The sequence below is a fragment of the Schistocerca nitens genome, chromosome 2 (assembly GCF_023898315.1).
Source record: "Schistocerca nitens isolate TAMUIC-IGC-003100 chromosome 2, iqSchNite1.1, whole genome shotgun sequence".
NCBI lineage: Eukaryota > Metazoa > Arthropoda > Insecta > Orthoptera > Acrididae > Schistocerca > Schistocerca nitens.
Genome location: NC_064615.1, coordinates 253913954 through 253936346, shown reverse-complemented (window position 1 = coordinate 253936346; position 22393 = coordinate 253913954). Strand labels below are relative to the sequence as shown.

Below are 22393 nucleotides of genomic sequence, written 5' to 3'. Positions count from 1 at the left end.
TCCGCAGCAGTTTCCTAACTCGGTTGTTGTACCACGGCGGCTCTTTTCCATCTCTTGTGATCTTGCTTGGCACATACTCATCTAACGCATATTGTACGATGGTTCTGAACTTAGTCCACTGATCCTCAACACTATCTGTACTTGAGACAAAACTTTTGTGTTGAGCCGTCTGGTACTCTGTAATCTGCTTTTTGTCACTTTTGCTAAACAGAAAAATCTTCCTACCTTTTTTAATATTTCTATTTACGGCTGAAGTCATCGATGCAGTAACCGCTTTATAATCTCTGATTCCCTGTTCTGCGTTAACTGATGATTCCAGGACTCTGAGTGCCTCTAGGTGGACCGCTTCCTTCTTGTCTCTGTGTTCGGTCATGGTGCACCCATACCTGCCAACATCGTCCTATAGTGGCGTCGTTCCTGCTCATATTTCGAGCGATTCGGCGATTACACCAACCAGTTTATTTGAACCCAACTACACACCCTCTGTGACACGGCGACCTCTTCCTATATTGTTCACGTATTCTTGTGCCAGGTTTACTTACTGTCTACCTAAGTGCACGGAATGAATATCCCAAAGATTTTATGCCCTGGTATAGAGATATCCCTTGTTTACTGTACTTGCCAGCTGCATTGTGAAATTGTGTTTCAGAGTGATACATTCATGGATCGGCCGCTGAAGTTTACAATTTTGCATTTTCCTTCGAGACATGTACGAATATTACACTCCTGGAAATGGAAAAAAGAACACATTGACACCGGTGTCAGACCCACCATACTTGCTCCGGACACTGCGAGAGGGCTGTACAAGCAATGATCACACGCACGGCACAGCGGACACACCAGGAACCGCGGTGTTGGCCGTCGAATGGCGCTAGCTGCGCAGCATTTGTGCACCGCCACCGTCAGTGTCAGCCAGTTTGCCGTGGCATACGGAGCTCCATCGCAGTCTTTAACACTGGTAGCATGCCGCGACAGCGTGGACGTGAACCGTATGTGCAGTTGACGGACTTTGAGCGAGGGCGTATAGTGGGCATGAGGGAGGCCGGGTGGACGTACCGCCGAATTGCTCAACACGTGGGGCGTGAGGTCTCCACAGTACATCGATGTTGTCGCCAGTGGTCGGCGGAAGGTGCACGTGCCCGTCGACCTGGGACCGGACCGCAGCGACGCACGGATGCACGCCAAGACCGCAGGATCCTACGCAGTGCCGTAGGGGACCGCACCGCCACTTCCCAGCAAATTAGGGACACTGTTGCTCCTGGGGTATCGGCGAGGACCATTCGCAACCGTCTCCATGAAGCTGGGCTACGGTCCCGCACACCGATAGGCCGTCTTCCGCTCACGCCCCAACATCGTGCAGCCCGCCTCCAGTGGTGTCGCGACAGGCGTGAATGGAGGGACGAATGGAGACGTGTCGTCTTCAGCGATGAGAGTCGCTTCTGCCTTGGTGCCAATGATGGTCGTATGCGTGTTTGGCGCCGTGCAGGTGAGCGCCACAATCAGGACTGCATACGACCGAGGCACACAGGGCCAACACCCGGCATCATGGTGTGGGGAGCGATCTCCTACACTGGCCGTACACCACTGGTGATCGTCGAGGGGACACTGAATAGTGCACGGTACATCCAAACCGTCATCGAACCCATCGTTCTACCATTCCTAGACCGGCAAGGGAACTTGCTGTTCCAACAGGACAATGCACGTCCGCATGTATCCCGTGCCACCCAACGTGCTCTAGAAGGTGTAAGTCAACTACCCTGGCCAGCAAGATCTCCGGATCTGTCCCTCATTGAGCATGTTAGGGACTGGATGAAGCGTCGTCTCACGCGGTCTGCACGTCCAGCACGAACGCTGGTCCAACTGAGGCGCCAGGTGGAAATGGCATGGCAAGCCGTTCCACAGGACTACATCCAGCATCTCTACGATCGTGTCCATGGGAGAATAGCAGCCTGCATTGCTGCGAAAGGTGGATATACACTGTACTAGTGCCGACATTGTGCATGCTCTGTTGCCTGTGTCTATGTGCCTGTGGTTCTGTCAGTGTGATCATCTGATGCATCTGACCCCAGGAATATGTCAATAAAGTTTCCCCTTCCTGGGACAATGAATTCAGGTGTTCTTATTTCAATTTCCAGGAGTGTATTTTGTGGCCAATTTGCATAACTCTTCCTTTACATAACTTTTTTTTCTGACAGTGTATTAGTATCACTACAATCGATCTTTTGTAGTAAATAAAGTATTAAAAAGCACTTAAGACCAATAGTATACGGACTTACCAGCGTCACTTGAAGGATTAATTGCCATTTAAGGATCGCAAGGGCCGTCGATTATATGCCAAAAAGTTTCGGTGAGGATATTATAAAGGTATGTGTCAGTGTACCACGACTGTCCCGCTTAAAGCAATTGATGCACAACTTGACGTCAACGGCTCCTTTGATGACGGAACCCCAGTACTTAGATACTGTAAACATAATAAAATAATAAGCAGATAAGGCAACAGCGGCAAACCACATTTGATCTGATGATCTTGTAGTGACTAAATGTCTGTGTGTTTTTGTTTCATAGAGTCGGCTCCCTAAACGTCTCGTTCAATGAAGCCATTATTTCTGAACAAATTTTCAGATAGCTATTCTCTGAATCCAAGAAGTGCTCATCGGAAACGGTATTAGCTTTACTTAGCAGCCTGTTCAAAACTGCTTTCTTTTGGGCTTTACGATGAAAAATTTTCGCGTCGAGATACAAATCGGTATGTGTTGGCTTGCGGTAAACAGGGAGTCGGAGACACTAATCTGACATTCGATCAGCCAAAACATCTAAAGTGGTAGCTTTCCCCCATCTATGCGGCGAACCTGATACTAGTGTCCACACTGTTCATATGATCAGTGAACAACTGATGAGTTTCGATCCCATGTGACTAGATTATGAAGCTGTCGTCAGTTTAAGCACGGCAGCAAGATGGTAGAACAGGAGGTGAATTTCAAGCGTGTTCTCCGAAATGCTTCATATAGAAATTAGACGCCTCTGGGGACAAAGAAGAAGGCATAGCTGCTCCATCAGTAATTACATAAAATTTATGTCCATCCAAACTGCAGATGGCGAAGAAAGTAGATAGGCTGGTGAGTGGCCGGGGGGAGGGGGGGGGGCAGTGTTTCGTAACTGAAGACATAATGTCCACAGGTCACCGTGAGTACTTCCAATGTATGGAAAGACAAACACCGTCCATGTCACTTTTTTATTTTATTGGGTAACCGGTTTCGACCCTTTTTAAGTCAATCCCAGATCCCGTAAATCAAAAAAAGGATACGATAGCACAAAGATAATCGCAAAGCGAGATAAAAATACATATAGTGGCAGTGTGCAGAATAAACATGAAGCAAATAATACCGAATCACGGTTAAGCGGCCTTTTAGAATGAAAGCCACCTTCATAACAATCTAACATTTCAGGGTAAAACATTAAGGAATATAAAGATTAAAGTTACATACATTGTAACTTTAAAACGAATGCATATTGATTAATGCATAAAAAGTTAATAAGTTTAAAAAGTTAAGCATAAAGACTTTCAGAAGCCAGGTAGTCACAAGAGGCATCTCACCTGCAGAATGAGTATCGAGGGTGGCAGTGATGGGTTGCAGCTGAAATCCGAACGCACAAACCATGCTGCATACTCACGTTTACGTTATCAGGGACACGTCAAGCATTCTAAGCTTGGCACATAACATTACCGTACATATTGAAATAGGCATGCCGTGAAAACACATTTTTCTCGTTTGTCTGGATCTTTTATTTTCGTGCAATATACACTACTGGCAGTTGAAGTTGCTACACCAAGAAGAAATGCAGATGATAAATGGGTATTCATTGCACAAATATATTATACTAGAACTGACATGTGATAACATTTTCACGCAATTTTGGTGCATAGATCCTGAGAAATCAGTACCCAGAACAACCACCTCTGGCCGTAATAACGGCCTTGATACGCCTGGGCATTGAGTCAAACAGAGCTTGGATGGCGTGTACAGGTACAGCAGCCCAAGCTGCTTCAACACGATACCACAGTTCATCAAGATTAGTGACTGGCTATTGTGACGAGCCAGTTGCTCGGCCACCATTGACCAGACGTTTTCAATTGGTGAATGATTTGGAGAATGTGCTGGCCAGGGCAGCAGTCGAACATTTTCTGTATCTAGAAAGGCCCGTACAGGACCTGCAACATGCGCTCGTGCATTAGCCTGCTGAAATGTAGGGTTTCGCATGTATCGAATGAAGGGTAGAGTCACGGGTCGTAACCCATCTGAAATGTAACGTCCACTGTTCAAAGTGCCGTCAATGCGAACAAGAGGTGTCCGAGACGTGTAACCAATGGCACCCCATACCATCACGCTGGGTGATACGCCAGTATGGGGATGTCGAATACATGCCTCCAATGTTCGTTCACCGCGATGTCGCCAAACACGGATGCGACCATCATGATGCTGTAAACAGGACCTGGATTCGTCCGAGAAAATGACGTTTTGCCATTCGTACGCTCAGGTTCGTCGTTGAGTACACCATCGTAGTCGCTCCTGTCTGTGATGCAGCGTCAAGGGTAACCGCAGCCATGGTCTCCGAGCTGATAGGCCATGCTGCTGCAAACGTAGAACGGTTCGTGCAGATGGTTGTTGTCTTGCAAACGTCCCCATCTGTTGACTCACGGATCTAGACGTGGCTGCACGATCCGTTACAGCCATGCGGATAAGATGCCTGTCATCTCGACTGCTAGTGATACGAGGCATCACAACAACGTTTTACCAGGCAACACCGTTCAACTGCTGTTTGTGTGTGAGAAATCGGTTGGAAACTTTCCTCATGTCAGCACGTTGTAGGTGTCACCACCGGCGCCATCCTTGTGTGAATGCGCTGAAAAGCTGATCATTTGCATATCACAATATCTTCTTCCTGTCGGTTAAATTTCACGTCTGTAGCACGCCATCTTTGTGGTGTAGCAATTTTAATGGCCAGTAGTGTATGTCAAACCTCTCCACAAGATCTAGATACCACTCCTTGTTGGCTTTATGAAGTGTCTCCATGTTTACATCCATGTCCCATGCTGTAAGCTGATGGGAAAAAATTGCAACACGAAGAAGGATTGTGCTATAGAAACGGAACTTGATGGGCGTGTTTCTACATTTGAAAGATAATGTTTATTACAAGTTCGCGCCAGTCGCATAAAAATGGTGATAGTAGCAACACTGTGGGAATGACAGTCAGGTTTGCTTTAAACACGCGTTGTAACGGTCGCGAGCGTGTCAGGACGTGGCGAGCAAAAATGCCTGTAATGCGACAAAGACGCCATTATGAACGCCTAACTGAGTTAGAAACGAGGTCTTGTGATAGGGATACGAGAAGTTGGATGTTCCTACTGCGATAACGCAGAAAAACCCGGTGGGAACGTAGCCATTGGACATTATTGGTGGTAGCGGTGGTCACAAGAACGTAAGAGGTGCGAGAAGACTGGTCTCCGGACCGCCACGTAGCATTACCGAGAGGGGAGACCATCGTGTTCGGCGTATGGCTTGGCGTATCGTACTGGACGTGCAGCAGCAATCTGAGCAGCATTGGCATCACACCGACACAACGAACTGCTTCTAATCGATCACTTCAAGGCCGTTCCGAACCAGACACACTGTAGCGTACATTTCGACAATCGCAAACCACCGTCATATGCGACTTCAGTGGTGTCAAATGAGAGCTCACTGGATGGCAGATTGGAGGTCACTTGTGTTTTGTGATGAAAACTGGTTCTGCCTCAGTGCTAGTGATGGTCATGTGGTGGTTACGAGGAGGTCGGTCTGCGATACTGCAGAAACACTGGGCAGGGATGTAGCCACTGTAAATGATTGATCGCAGCACTGGTCACGAGAATGTGTGGTTGCAAGACGACTAGGCTGCGGACGCTCAAGTACAACCACTGACCACTGAGTGGGAAGACCATCATGTACGGCTCTGGCGCGATGTACTGCATCTGCAGCAGCAATATGACTAGCAGTGGGCACCACAGTGATACAGCGAACCGCTGCAAATTGGTTACTTTAAGCACAGCTCAAAGCCAGACCCCCTGTAGCGTACATTCCATTGACCCCAAACCACCGTCATATGCAACTTCAGTGGTGTCAACCGAGAGCTCATTCGAGGGCAAAGTGAAGATCTGTTGTGTGTGCCGATAAAAGCTAGTTCCACCTCGGTGCCAGTGATGGCAGTGTGTTGGTTAGAAGGTGGTCAGTTGAGGGCCTGCAACCAATCTGTCTGCGTGCTAGGCACACTGGACCTGCATCTGGAGTTACACTCTGGAGTGCGATTTCGTATGACAGCAGGAGCACTCTTGTGGTTATCCCACGCACCCTGACTGCAACACTGTGCGTCAATCTGGTGAATCGAACTGTTGTGCTGGCATTTTCCAACAGGATAACGCTCGCCAACATACCGCTGTTGTAACCCACCATGCTTTACAGATTGTCGGCATGTTACCTTAGCCTGCTCGAACACTGGATCTGTCTTCAACTGAGCACGTATGGAACATCATCGGACGACAACTCCAGCGTGTTCCACAAACAGAATTAACCTTCTCTGTGTTGACGACCAGTTGCAACAGTCGTAGATCTCCATCCCACAAACTGACATCTGGCACCTTTACAACACGAAGCACGCACGTTTTCATGCTTGCATTCAACATTCTAGCGGTTGCACCAGTTATTAATGTACCAGCATTTCACATTTGCAACGGGTTCCCTCGCGCATATTTTAACCTGTGATCTTTCAATATTGCCGGTGGGGGTGGCCGTGCGGTTCTAGGCGCTACAGTCTCGAACCGAGCGACCGCTACGGTCGCAGGTTCGAATCCTGCCTCGGGCATTGATGTGTGTGATGTCCTTAGGTTAGTTAGGTTTAATTAGTTCTAAGTTCTAGGCGACTGATGACCTCAGAAGTTAAGTCGCATAGTGCTCAGAGTCATTTGAACCATTTTGATTTTGATCTTGCAATATTAATCACTTCCATATATTACCTAGAAAGATTTATTTCCGAAATTTCATTACTCTACATTAATTATCCGTCGATGTTGGCATTTTTTCCGTGAGTGTATAACTGTGTGCTCTCATACATGTGCCAGGTGCGTTCTTACTTTGTGCACAAGTGTGCGCTTTGAAATGCGTCTTAAATGTTCTATCTGTTGGCCCAATACATTGCTTTGTCGGTCCCACACGTGCTCTTAAGCATAGCTGAACGTAGGTACTTACTTTTTTCACGGAAAGACTATCTCTTACTCTTTGCACGAAGATGGTTTCTATTTTGAATGCCAGTTTTTATTCAGTCGTAGTTTTATGTAAAAATCTTGCAATTTTGTCCAATACTGAGCTGTGGTATGTCATGCTGACATATTTACAGAAGGTTCGAGAAAAATGTGGAAAGACGGAGAACACATTACGAAGACTAATACGGTGTAGGAAAACCACTGGCATTCAAAACAGTTTCCAGTCGCCTTGGAACGGCTAAGTACGTGTCATATATGGTTCTTAAGGGAATGATATGCCATTGTAAGAATGCAGAGACTCGCGGCTACTACGCTGAATAAATAGTGTAATTCTGAACACTTGAAGAGACTGGAAACTACTTTTTTATTAGGATCAAATATCATTTCTCCTGCGGAGCAGTGACTAGTTCTGGTAACGATGATGAAGGTCGACAGCGATCACGCAGCTTTCTCTCCAAAGTAGACCACAAAAGGCGCAATAACATTGAGATCTGGAGACGGGGAGATGCGACAACTTATCCTCGTGCTCACAATACCAGTCTTTGGCGATGCGAGATGTGTGAACAGGGGCCCAATCCTCTTCTAACACGGAGGAACTATTGGGGGAGCAAGCACTGTACCATGGGGTGGATCTGATCCGCCAAAATGATGGCATAATCCTTGGTAGTAATTCGACCTTGCAGAGTACCTATGGGGCACGTGGAATACCACGATATTGCTACCCATGACATCACTGAATCCGCGCCATGTTTCACGCTTGGGACGTAAATCAGTCAGAAGCTGGAATCAGCGTGAAACAAGAAATTGGAAATTTATGGAAAGTTCCTATGGGACCAAACCGCTGAGGTCATCGGTCCCTAGGCTTTCATACTATTTAATCACTTTTGCCAGCATTCTCAAAAATTTTAGAAAAAGTAATGTACAGGCAGCTTCTCAACCATCCGACCACAAATAACATATTATCAAGAACACGGTTTGGATTTCTGAAGGGTTCTGATATCGAGAAGGCTATTTACACCTACAGTGAAAATGTACTTAATTCATTAAATAACAAATTACAAGCAGCAGGTATTTTCTGTGATTTGTCAAGGGCATTTAATTGTGTGAACCACAACATCCTTTTAAATAAATTAGAAGTCTATGGTGTCACAGGCAGTGCTGAAAAATGGCTCAAGTCATACCTCGCTAACAGGAAACAAAGGGTGTCAGTGCAAGGGACTAGTGAAATAAGTCATCATCAGAATGGGAAGAAATTACATGTGGTGTCCCACAAGGATCCATCTTAGGGCCATTGCTTTTTCTTGTGTATATTAATGATCTCTCATCAGTTACACTGCCAGAAGCAGAGTTCGTTTTGTTTGCAGATGACACAAGTACTGCAATAAATGGTATGTCGAGTGTAGCTCTAGAAAGATCTGCTAATTATATTTTCATTGATATTAATAAATGGTTTAAAGCCAACTCACTGACATTAAACTTCGAAAAGATTCACTATATGCAATTCAGAACCTGTAAGAGGTATGGAGAAGAGCTGATAGAAGAGGTTGACAGTCTTAAATTCCTGGGATTACAACTTGATAATAAATTCAGGTGGGAGGAGCACACCACAGAACTGCAGAAACGCCTTAACAAATCTGTATTTGCAATTCGAGTGTTAGCAAACATAGGCGACATAAAAATGAAAAAGCTTGCATACTTTGCCTACTTTCATTCCATAATGTCATATGGTACAATATTTTGGGGTAACTCTTCAAGCCAAACAAAAGTTTTCAGAGTCCAAAAGCGTGTAATACGTATTACTTGTGGAGTAAATTCACAGACGTCCTATAGAAACCTCTTCAAAGAACTGGGTATACTAACTACTGCCTCTAAGTATATTTACTCCTTAATGAAATTTGTCCTAAATAATATATCTCTTTTTCCAACAAACAGCTCAGTTCATACATACAAGGAACAAAAATGATCTGCACAAGCTTAAAAGCACTTACTTTAGTTCAAAAAGGGGTCCACTACTCAGGAACACTCATCTTCAATAATTTGCCAGCAAACAAAAAATTTAGTTACAAATAAAGATCAGTTTAAAAGGAGCCTGAAAGACTTAATAGTGGCCAGCTCCTTCTACTCCATTGACGAACTTTTTAATAGAAACACATGATGTTTTGTATACGTCTACTCATACTAATAGTATTGTTATTTCAGCTTAAAAAAATAACATGTTCCACATCCACGAGGACCTCCTCAGCACGGATCTATGGAACGAAAAACTTATCTAATCTAATTTAAATTAACACAAAGGACAACACACACACACCCATGCCCAAGGGAGGACTCGAACCTCCGACAGAGGGAGCCGCGCGAACCGCGGCAAGGTGCCTGAGACCGCACGGCGTGAAACAAGACTAAATGATTTCTTCTATTTCTCTATAGTCCAGGTTTTATGGCTTTGGCATAACGTTCTATATTACTATCATCTGCAATGCTGATATGTCGTTTTCGAATTTTAGCTTGTCCTGCAATTTCCTGCTGATGGACACCTTTGGTGTTGTTTTGGTGCTGACGGGGTTCGCGAGTGCGACATTCAGTTCTGCAGTGACTTTCGCAGCTGTCGATCTCTTGTTTTCCTTCACAGTACTCTTCAATGGCCAGAAACCTTATAAGGTTTACAGTTGTCAAATATTTGAAGAAATGCATCTCTCAGCCATAAGATGCACAAATACACCTTCATTCTCTGCCGGTTTCGGCTCAATAATCATCTTCACAGGAGGAAAAGCTGTATAGTGATAAACCACGAACACGTTGTCTTCAAGTCAGTATTATACAGTGTTGTATTTGTATCAGACAAAATAATTTTAGTTCATGTGAGTTCATGGAGCAGTTGTGTGAACATATGATCGGAGTTGATTTGAAGATAATGTATTCGTGACTCCTCATTGTATAGCTTTCCCTGCTGTGAAGATCGTTATTTAAACGAAAGCGGTAGAGAATAAAGGTGTATTTGTACAGCTAATGGCTTCGAGATGCAGTTCTTCAATGAATGTCTGTCACGATCGCCCAACATCCATTAGACAGAAAATAACACAAGAGTTATTAAATGATGTTTTCCAAACAATTATTAAGTGGTTCTGTGGAAAATGACTGGTGGTAAATTTTGATAAATCACAGTACATTCAGTTTTGTGTAACAAATTGATTCATACCAACAACTGATGTAGCACATGAGCAGAAATCGGTAAGTATGGCAGAATCCTCCAAATTTTTGGATCTACGTATTGCTGGAAACTTGAACTGGAAGAAACACATTACTAAGCTGTCTTCTACTTTTGCTCTTTGCACAATTGCTAGTCTTGCAAGCAAATGTATCAACTCCTGACACATTTTGCATATTTCTACTCAATAATAATTTTCTGGGGTAACTCGTCACTTAGAAAGAAAGTATTGATTGCACAAAAGCGAGCATTAAGAATAATATGTCATGTTCACCCGCGGATGTCATGTAGGTACCTCTTCAAGGAACTGGGCATTTTAACTGCGCTGTCACAGTGCATATTTTCGTTCGTGAAATTCGCCATACATAATCCATTACAATTTGAGAAGAATAGTGATGTACGAACCTACAACATTAGAGGAAAAAGAAGACCTTTGTTACCCATTGTTAAAGATGTCAGTGGCTCAGAGAGGGGTTCAATATGCAGAACAAAAATTTTTGATAATTTGCCCAATAACATAAAATGTTTGATAGGTATCGAAGCAAGTTTTAAATCTAATTTAAAACCTATCTCCGGATGGCTCCGTCAACAAACATTCTACAGTGATCGTAACAACAAACTGGTCTTCCGTTGGGAGAAATGTGTTCGTCGCTCGGAAGAAAGTATTGAGGAATAAATATGTAGATATGAAGAATGAAGTTATAGAACGTTAATAGGTATGTTTTATTAAAAAATCATAAAGACTTATCAACAAAAAAGTACAGAGACATTAATTTTCAGCATACCCTTATAATTTAGGTCCTTTCTGCCTTCATCTTAATTTTTTATCTACAAGTGTGACTATGGAGCTGCCGTATCCATTTGCCCTGGCTGTCTGCTTCCAAGTCTTAAGTTCTTTCTCAACCTCTTCATGATAATGGCATCCATATGTAACGTTACGAGTTAAATTATTGATTTATCTTTTATTTTATATTTCTGTGGCTTTTATTAACTCGCAGTTCTAGCCAAAGCATAGGTTATTTGACTGCAGGACCATAGCTACAGGTTATTATTAGCTGCGGGGCATGAAGGCAGATGTGTGCGGCTCGACCTTACGACTACACCGAGCTATTCCCCTTAAACAGAGCCAGGTACGTGAAGTACGAATAACTACTTTGCTTGTATGGGATACAGTTTAGGAGTTCAACTACACCAAGCACTAACCATCAGATATAGTCGCACGGAACATCGACTGGAAGCGTTCAACGAACGTAGGGTTCTTGTATCTTAGAGAATAACAGGATTTCGCGTGGATTATACAAATAGTTCAAATTGCTCTGAGCACTATGGGACTTAACATCTGAGGTCATCAGTCCCCTAGCACTGAGAACTACTTAAACCTACCTAACCTAAGGACATCACACACATCCATGCCCGTGGCAGGATTCGAACCTGCGACCGTAGCGGTCGCGCGGTTCAAGAGCGAAGCGCCTAGAACCGCTCGGCCACAGCGGCCGGCGTGGATCATATACTGAGGTGGGAAAAGTCATGGGATGCATCCCAATATCGTGTCGGATCGCCTATTGCCCGGCGTAGTGCAGAGACTCTCTCGTACTGTCCAGAATGTTCTTCAAACCTATCGCGAACAATTGTGGCCTGGCGCATTGTCATACACAAAAATTCTATTGTTGTTTGGGAACATGAGGGCAATGAATGGCTGAATACGGTCTACAACTAACCGGAAATACCCATTTCCAATCAATAATCGGTCGCGCGGTTCAAGAGCGAAGCGCCTAGAACCGCTCGGCCACAGCGGCCGGCGTGGATCATATACTGAGGTGGGAAAAGTCATGGGATGCATCCCAATATCGTGTCGGATCGCCTATTGCCCGGCGTAGTGCAGAGACTCTCTCGTACTGTCCAGAATGTTCTTCAAACCAATCGCGAACAATTGTGGCCTGGCGCATTGTCATACACAAAAATTCCATTGTTGTTTGGGAACAAGAGGTCAATGAATGGCTGAATACGGTCTACAACTAACCGGAAATACCCATTTCCAATCAATAATCGGTTCAATTAGACTAAGGGACCCAGTCCACTCGATGTAAATACAGCCCACACTATTACGCAGCCAACACCAACTTGCACAACACCTTATTCACAACTTGAGTTTGTGGTTTCGTGGGGTCTGCGCCACACTATAACCCTATCACAGCTGTTACTAACTGATATCTGGACTCATCTGGAAGGTTTTACAGTCGTCTGGGGACCAACCGATGTGGTCACGAGCTCAGGAGAGACGCTGCAGGCGATGTCGTGCTGTTAGCAGAGGCACTCATATCGGTCGTCTGCTGGTCAAAGCCCATTAACACCAATTTTCGCTGCACTGTCCTAAAGCATACGTTCATCGACGTCTCACATTGATTTCTGTGGTTATTTCTTGCGGTGCTGCTTGTCTGTTGGCACTGATAAATCTAAGCAAACGCCGCTGCTCTCGGTCGTTAAGTGAAGTCCGCCGGCAACTACGTTGTCCGTCGTGAGAACTAATACCTGAAATTTGGTATTTCCGGCACACTCTTGACACTGTGGATCTCGAGATATGAATTCCCTAACGATTTCCAAAATGGAATATCCCATACGTCTAGCTCCAACTACCATTCCGCGTTCAAAGTCTTTAATTCCCATTGTGCGGCCATAATCTTGTCACAAACATTTTCCCGCGAATCACTTGAGTACAAATAACAGCTCCGCCACTGCACTGCCCTTTTATAGTTTGTGTGTGGTACGTGATACTACCCCCAGCTGTATCCGTGCCTATCACTGTCCCATGACAAGTGTCATCCCAGTCTAACATCAGTACACACCTGTTAATAACTTTAGCCGGCCGCAGTGGCCGAGCGGTTCTAGGCGCTTCAGTCCGGAACCGCGCGACTGCTACTGCCGCAGGTTCGAATCATGCCTCGGCCATGGATGTGTGTGATGTCCTTAGAACTACTTAAACCTAAATAACCTAAGTTCTAGGGGACTGAGGACCTCAGATGTTAAGTCCCATAGTGCTCAGAGCCATTTGAACCATTTGTTAATAACTTTAATGCGTGCTCTATTCCTGATGGTGATGACAGACAAAATCGTTGAAACCGTGAGTATGCAAACAAATCCTATCCGGCATGTAAACCGAGAAACATTTCCAAGAATGTTGCCACGACAAACAGCATTCTCATACTCTGACCATTATCTTTCAAGGACTTTACGCTTACTTTCTGATCTAGCCAGGCGGCTTCACTGCTTCAGTGTCGCAGTACGCTACCCATCCCATACGTGCTAAGTACTGGAGGAGAGTGGTATTGTCAGACTGAAACTGCGGATCTCAATCGAGTCATTGCCGTTTCCACTTCTGCATGTATCCAGCATGGTCAAGGAGCACAATCTGCTGATTTCTTGCAACGTTATTTGACTACTTCGTTCCGAAAGTGTGTATACGCTTAGTACTCTTCGCTTCGCATTTCCAAAGCAGTTCGGTATACGTAGAGAATCGACACAACAACCTTTAAATTTCACTTCAACCAACAGCCACATGTGGATCATGACACAAGATTAGCTAACATGTTAACATCAGTTGTAGAGTTCTAGATTATCCCGTTTGTTGCAAGTATAAAATGACGCGAAAGGCCGGCCGGGTTGGCCGAGCGGTTCTAGGCGCTACAGTCTGGAACCGCGCGACCGCTACGGTCGCAGGGTCGAATCCTGCCTCGGGCATGGATATGTGTGATGTCATTCGGTTAGTTAGGTTTAAGTAGTTCTAAGTTCTAGGGGACTGATGACCTCAGCAGTTTAATCCCATAGTGCTCAGAGCCATTTGAACCATTTGACGTGAAAGAGAAAGTTGTGGTGGTAGTGTCTTTGGACAGGTAGATAGAGGCACTGCATAGGGTCGACAAAAGATAGTTGTTGAAAATAAAAAAGTTGCTGAATTTGGAGTGGAACTTCAGTGGTGCCAGACTGGAAGAATATTCGGAAGAAACCGAAGACTTTTGATTTAAAAATGTTGATTCCTGATGACGAAATTATCGCAGTTTGTTCATCTGTACGAATATATTATCTGACGAATTACGCTCCCTTATGAAGACATTAGGACACGTAAAGAGTTAAAAAAAAACATAGGCAAAAACGCAGATGGACGAAATAAAGGGGTTTATGCAACGTCGGGTAGAAACAGCTTCGATGTAATTATGTAGCGCTGGTGAAACGGTTGCTTAATCGTTCTGCACGTAAAAGACACAAAAGACACAAAAGAAACTTAATTGATCATTTAAGGTGCTGCTTGTCCAGGCGAAAGTTCGAGTCCTCCCTCGGGCATGGGTGTGTGTGTGTTTGACCTTAGAATAATTTAGGTTACGTAGTGTGTAAGCTTAGGGACTGATGACCATAGCAGTTAAGTCCCTTGAGATTTCACACAAATTTGAACATTTGTTTTGATCATTTGAGTGCCTAAAACTTATTTTTTCTACTTTGCAATATCTTGTCAAAATTTATGTGAAAATCATGTGCAGTTTGTGTGTTTACACGAAAATCAATTTAACACATTTTTAACCGATATCATTCTTTATTAATTTCTGCATTATGGGTATTTTCGGTAACTCAGACGACCTACGATCCCATCTAGTCCAGATAAATAAGCTTCCACTGTACTGTGCTCTAATAAACACTATCTGATCAAAGTATCCGGACATCTATTAAAAGCCATTAATATGGGGTATGTTCACCCTTCGCCTTTTCTACTGCTTGAACTCTGCTGGAGACACTTTGAATCAGGCGTCTGAACGTCTATGCACGGATTGCAGACCAGTTTTCCTCAAAATCCGAAACCGGAGCGGGTAATGATGTTGAACGCTCTTGGCTGGAGCGAAGTCGATGTTCTGACTCATCCGAAAGACGATTCTTCCATTTCACTCATATTGTACTGCTGGTACATAATGTCCAGAAAAATGTTGTTTATAAGGAACTGCTCGCCCTCTGCACCGCATTCTTTTTATCTTGTTACTCATTGTCACTGCGTTAGCTGGACTGGTGGTAGCACTCTGAAACACATGAGTGATTCCTTCTGCTTATTTCACGGTGTTTTTTACACTACTGGCCATTAAAATTGCTACACCACGAAGATGACGTGCTACAGACGCGAAATTTAACCGACAGGAAGAAGATGCTGTGATGTGCAAATGATTAGCTTTTCAGAGCATTCACACAAGGATGGCGCCGCTGGCGACACCTACAACGTGCTGACATGAGGAAAGTTTCCAACCGATTTCTCATACACAACAGCAGTTGACCGGCGTTGCCTGGTAAAACGTTGTTGTGATGCCTCGTGTAAGGAGGAGAAATGCGTACCATCACGTTTCCGACTTTGATAAAGGTCGGATTGTAGCCTATCGCGATTGCGGTTTATCGTATCGCGACACTGCTGCTCGCGTTGGCCGAGATCCAATGACTGTTAGCAGAATATGGAATAGGTGGGTTCAAAAATGGTTCAAATGGCTCTGAGCACTATGGGACTCAACTGCTGAGGTCATTAGTCCCCTAGAACTTAGAACTAGTTAAACCTAACTAACCTAAGGACATCACAAACATCCATGCCCGAGGCAGGATTCGAACCTGCGACCGTAGCGGTCCTGCGGTTCCAGACTGCAGCGCCTTTAACCGCACGGCCACTTCGGCCGGCGAATAGGTGGGTTCAGGAGGGTAATACGGAACGCCGTGCTGGATCCCAACGGCCTAGTATCACTAGCAGTCGAGATGACAGGCATCTTATCCGCATGGCTGTAACGGATCGTGCAGCCACGTCTCGATCCCCGAGTCAACAGATGAGGACGTTTGCAAGAGACAACAACCATCTGCACGAACAGTTCGACGACGTTTGAAGCAGCATGGACTATCAGCTCGGAGACCATGTCTGCGGTTACCCTTGACGTCGCATCACAGACAGGAGCGCCTGCGATGGTGTACTCAACGACGAACCTGGGTGCACGAATGGTAAAACGTCATTTTTTTCGGATAAATCCAGGTTCTGTTTACAGCATCATGATGGTCGCATCCGTGTTTGGCGACATCGCGGTGAACGCACATTGGAAACGTCTATTCGTCATCGCCATACTGGCGTATCACGCGGCGTGATGGTATGGGCTGCCATTGTTTGCACGTCTCGGTCACCTCTTGTTCGCATTGACGGCACTTTGAACAGTGGACGTTACATTTCAGATGTGTTACGACCCGTAACTCTACCCTTCATTCGATCCCTGCGAAGTCCTACATTTCAGCAGGATAATGCACGACCGCATGTTGCCGGTCCTGTACGGGCCTTTCTGGATACAGAAAATATTCGACTGCTGCCCTGGCCAGCACATTCTCCAAATCATTCACCAATTGAAAACGTCTGGTCAATGGTGGCCGAGCAACTGGCTCGTCACAAAAGCCAGTCACTAATCTTGATGAACTGTGGTATCGTGTTGAAGCAGCTTGAGCTGCTGTACCTGTACACGCCATCCAAGCTCTGTTTAACTCAATGCCCAGGCGTATCAAGGCCGTTATTACGGCCAGAGGTGGTTGTTCTGGGTACTGATTTCTCAGGATCTATGCACGAAAATTGCGTGAAAATGTAATCACGTGTCAGTTCTTGTATAGTATATTTGTCCAATGAATACCCTATTATCATCTGCATTTCTTCTTGGTGTAGCAATTTTAATGGCCACTAGTGTACACTGTCAGGCCCGCGTCTTGTGACATCTAGCGGTCAGTTTCCCATCACGTAGAGGTGTTCGGATACTTTTGTTCAGAGAATGTAATGGCACGTGATTTTCAAGAAAATTTTCCGGAAAATTGAAGCCAAGAGAAATGAATGTCTTACAGATTGTGCGTTTTTTAAACATTATTTTGTTTCAGTAGCGACTGGCTGTGCTTGAATATCGTTCTAATGCAGTTATTTGTTATAGGATTTTCGACTGAGAGCATTCCATTTGGCTACCGGAATTGGTAAGTTGTGTCTATATTTCTACACTTCACGAATTCTTTGTACAAAAAATAAAAAAAAACTATGAGAAGTATCTTGGGGAATTTCAGGATTACGAAATGAAGAATATTGCTGTTACTGTTCATATTACAATATTTTATGTTCTTATAATAATTTCAGTTGGTGAAATCATTGCCATTTCTACATCAAAAGTTAAGAAAATTACGATGGTTAAGAAAAATCAAAGGGACAAAGTTATTCATGGTGCTTTTATTTTACCAAATCCACGTTCAAAAGGAGGTCTTTATTCTTCGGGGAGTTTATTGGTTACACCAGCTTCACAATCAATCGTGTGTTTGTAATACCCCGTGACGCCATGGACGTTCATGGTACTGTGGGGCGGCGGGTAGGAAATATTATTTTCTATTATTTGTTGCCGTTCTCAACACAGGCTCTCTAACTACAATGTTGGCAACCAGAAAGTGATTAGCAAATAGGTGATGCCTGTAATTAAAGTTCAATGTGCCCACTCTGATGGAGAAATAAAGTCATTGATCATTGAAGTTCATTACTCTGAGGATTTAGGATGTCTGGGATTCATAGAAAATGCAGTTTACTATAACAATTTTCACTATATCCTGAAAACAATAAAGCGTAAAATTTCAAATAAATGTTTAACCAATACTACCATCAGCTATTGTACTATCAGAGCTGTTCAGAGTCCATTGCATGGATCCTATTATCCCTAGGTAACGAAACTGTTAAATACCGTTATCGATGTAAATGTTCAAAGTGAATGCTCGCCCAAATTTGATGTTAACACTCATCAAACGCCACGCTAGTAATGATAGAAGGTCTGTCCTGCGGCGACACGTGAAAATACGACATACGCAAACGGAGAATAAATCGCTGGAGTCATTCCGCAATTAACACTTTACCCCAATGCGAACTCATTGTTACGTGCATACCGAGTTACGTAACACGGCATCGAAGGTTGTTCCTTGCAGCTGAACAAATGCGACGCGGCTTCCTACACGGAGTGCGCGCTGAGACGAATCTAGAAGAGAACTGGGGCCTGGCTCTAGCTCGCAGCGCTCTGATTGATACAGCCGCGGTTCGGACCGCCGAAGGCGCAGCCGACAAAATTTACCTTCCTAACTAGCCACTCGGCTAATAAAGCACCACTTCAAGTTGCTGAATAATTAATTGCTTCATTCGCTGAAGGCCAATGAAGCTCTCAATTTAATTGTGCTATCAGCACACAGGTAAATAACTGTAATAAAATTCTGATATAGTTAGGCTAGATACTTTTGTCGAGAGAATTATTTTGGTTGCACTGCATGCAATAGATGAGCTCTGAACTTGCCCTTTGGCGAGACGCTACAGTTATTGTTTTGTAGCTACCTTTTGTAAACTTCTCACATCTTTGTTATTACAGCATATCTCCATTGTACCTAAATCTAAACATCCTAGCTTTATCTAATCACCTACTTAATCTATCTTGCTTCCTTACTCTTAGAACACAATAACAGATAATCATTAATTTCAACCAAAATTTTATTTCGTGAGATCCAGAATGCTGTTTCCATTAAGTTACAATGAAAAAGGAATCAGAACGTAAATTTTGAAGTTTCTGGCTCCTTCCTGTTGCTCCGATAATTTTTACGTAAAACGTCCAAATTTCAAAAACTGTTAAAGTTACTAAACTGAAACTTAACACATTATCATTTTAGCATCACCCCTGACATGCTATTAACTTTTCAAGTTATTTACTTTACTTTTAAGGTATTGCGTAACATTCGTGACGTCATGCTAGTTACAGCGGACTAGGCTGGCACACAATGGAAAGCATATGACTTCTATATGGCGTGAGTAGGCTGCTTCACTACATTACTCCGCAAATTCCTTATAAATTATAAGCAAATTTATTAAAACAGCATCTTTAAGTTGGGTAAAGATTATTTATTATTCGACAGGTGTTCGGCAGAAGCCAGTCTTCAGATATCTGAAAGAGGATATGATGAACATAATCCGACACTTATAATGACAGTCGTCACGAGAAGTAATACAAAGAGAATAATAGGAGAATAAAGTAAATTTTGTTATTTTCTGGCAAAATGATGCGTTGCGTTTCAGACGCTTTAAGTGTGTTTAGCGTGTGAAGCAGTGATGAATGTTATGAAATGGAGTGATTTTGTTCCTTTTGTTGCTGATGAGAGAGATGTGAAAGCTTGTACCTAAACCTAATCGTACTGTGAATAACTGTAAAGTGACTGCTGAGCTTAGCAGCCCATTTGACTGATGGATCAGTAACATAGTCATATTTCGTCACTGCCGGACCCACAGTGGAAAGTTTTGGAATGTTGGCACCATCACGTCTCTTATCCGACAAAATACCGACGATAAAAATATTTTCCTCCATTAGGATTCAATCCTGCTATGTCGGAGTAGAGTAGTAATGGGCAACAAATGTTACTGGGATCGTTTGAAAAAATAAAAGTAGACTTAAAGCGTGCAAGTGGCGTCACAGGTTCTACAGCAGTGCAAAAGCGTTTAATAAGCGATGTTTGTCGTACTTTGAAACACCTCTGTTACTTTCAGCCTAGTTGCAGATTGTCTGTCAGGAGTACCAACTGGAAACTATGAAACAGACTAATTATCCGATAACCAAGTCCTGCCTTCCTTAAGTCGGGTTCGTCGGTTGGAAACAAATATATGATAATTTTTATGCCTGTCCATTATGGATGTTTTAAAAGCCTTGACTGTTCAATGTAAAAACATAAAACTGCAGGCAGTCACTTTTTTGAAATAGTTATTTATTCATTCCATGAAAAGGTATTCGAAACTTTCGACGCTTGTCTTCAGATGTTGTACAGAAATTTACATAGCTATTCAAGATAATGTTGGGTGCTGCCTCTGTGATAAGAAGATGGAACATGTTTTAATGCATCACCATGAGTATTGTTTATTTGGATCCAAAATTTAGTTTGTACTTACTGCGACAATATGGGCAGCTTTTGTTGTTAGTATCCATCTGTCTGCTTCCATAATGATGGCTAGTTAACTTTGCCAGCATCCAGCATGTGCCCCAGGCCCCCACAACCGCACGAGTGGTCGACTGTGAAGAGCGGACAAATTAAATAGCTGGGCGGCGGCCATTAGAGTGGTATACTGAGGCGCGGAGTTCGAATGTTTATACATCGCTTTTGGTTATAAAATGCCTTCCCTTGAGTTAGGTCGCAAACATAATGCCTCATTTAAATACGTTACTACAATATACTTTTTAATTTATGAACAAACGGCAACCAGTCACTGTTTATGAATTTATATTACGTACTACATGGAATCTGCCGCAGCTAAAAGTTATGTACTGGACCCCTAGCATTTTTCGTAGTTCATTTACGATAGATGTACGCAAAATGCGTCAAAATACTCGAAGATTTGCCCACTTTATTAATAGATATTTTCTGACTCTACCTTGCTTTAGATTTTATGACGAGAAGTGCGTTATATATGGCATAGTGCTTTGGCAACTCACGACCAAATTATCGAGTTTCGACCTAACCTAGACCATGAAAACACTACCGATCAGCCAACTTTCTTCAAAATGATCAGAACATATAAAATGGTATTCTGTCGGTCGGAAATGTTGCCTCCTGACAGCGTGTAACCATTTTTGTAACAGCTGTGGTTTTGAGAAATGAAACCTGCAAATAGATGCACAGACACTATGCTAATACCGTGTTACAAAAACATTTATTAAGCAAGTCCACTGACATACAAAACAACTTCAAATATTCACATACCTGTGAAATGTAATATTCGTTCCTTTCTCGAATCTATTTGTACTATTAATCGCTGCACAACTCTTCATCATTCTACTTCTTTTGATTGGAACGTACAGACAGTAGAATTACGAGTAACAAATACTGTATGTACGCCCCAACAAATTTACAACGTTGAATCAGGGTCTTCATAAACAACAATACTACACAACACGTCAGACTACAACCACTATAATGGCGTCCAGCCGAAGGTTCAAATTATCCCGCGACTGCAGCGCTATCAGTGAGTCTAGTTATTCTTTACAAGGTCTTTGATGTGTCCCACAACTGTTACTTGTTGCAAAGAACTAGACACAAAGATAAAACATAAACCTAATTTGTTCAGAGACATTATTTGTTTATGTTTGCATGAATTAAAGTCGATGTATGGACAAATACTGTAATCAAAATTGGAGTTAATATGGAAGCCCAGAATAGAATAAAAAAATAAATTACTACAATAACGAACTTCAAATGATCTAGTGAAGCCTTTTCTCTTATTGCCCCCTCTGAAATTTGTACTCATGGTGGTACCGATATGCAGGACACATAGAAAGTTGAACCTGAAATGATGTGAATCTGTCGGCTATTCTGTTCCCCAGTTGCGGTTCTATTATGCTGCAATGTACTTACAAATGGTTCAAATGGCTCTGAGCACTATGGGACTCAACTGCTGAGGTCATAAGTCCCCTAGAACTTAGAACTACTTAAACCTAACTAACCTAAGGACAACACACACATCCATGCCCGAGGCAGGATTCGAACCTGCGACCGTAGCGGTCTTGCGGTTCCAGACTGTAGCGCCAGAACCGCACGGCCACCAGCGGCCGGCAGTACTTACCTGATAGCCAAAATACATGAGAGTATTTTACATTGACGACTCAAAAATGACCACATCTTAATAACGCTTTGGTCCACCTTTGGGACGTAATAAAGTATCGATTCTGTTTGAAATGAATTCTATAGGTCCTTGGCAGGTTTCCATAATTTAGTGGCACCAGTTGTCTAAGCAGTTCACGCAGTTCGGACGCGGGGCAGGCGCCCGAAAGCGTCCCAGATGTATTCTGTCGTATTCAAATAAGCATATATCGGCG

The 22393-nt window shown here is 43.5% G+C and overlaps 1 protein-coding gene across 1 annotated transcript in view; it reads left to right on the top strand.

Annotated features, from left to right (window-relative positions):
• LOC126234960 (uncharacterized) overlaps positions 1–22393 on the top strand; it is a 561291-nt gene that overhangs the window by 181136 nt on the left and 357762 nt on the right. Inside the window, exon 2 of the mRNA XM_049943699.1 lies at positions 17459–17498. The gene's annotated coding sequence lies outside the window, so the exon portion shown is untranslated. The remainder of the gene's footprint in view (positions 1–17458; positions 17499–22393) is intronic.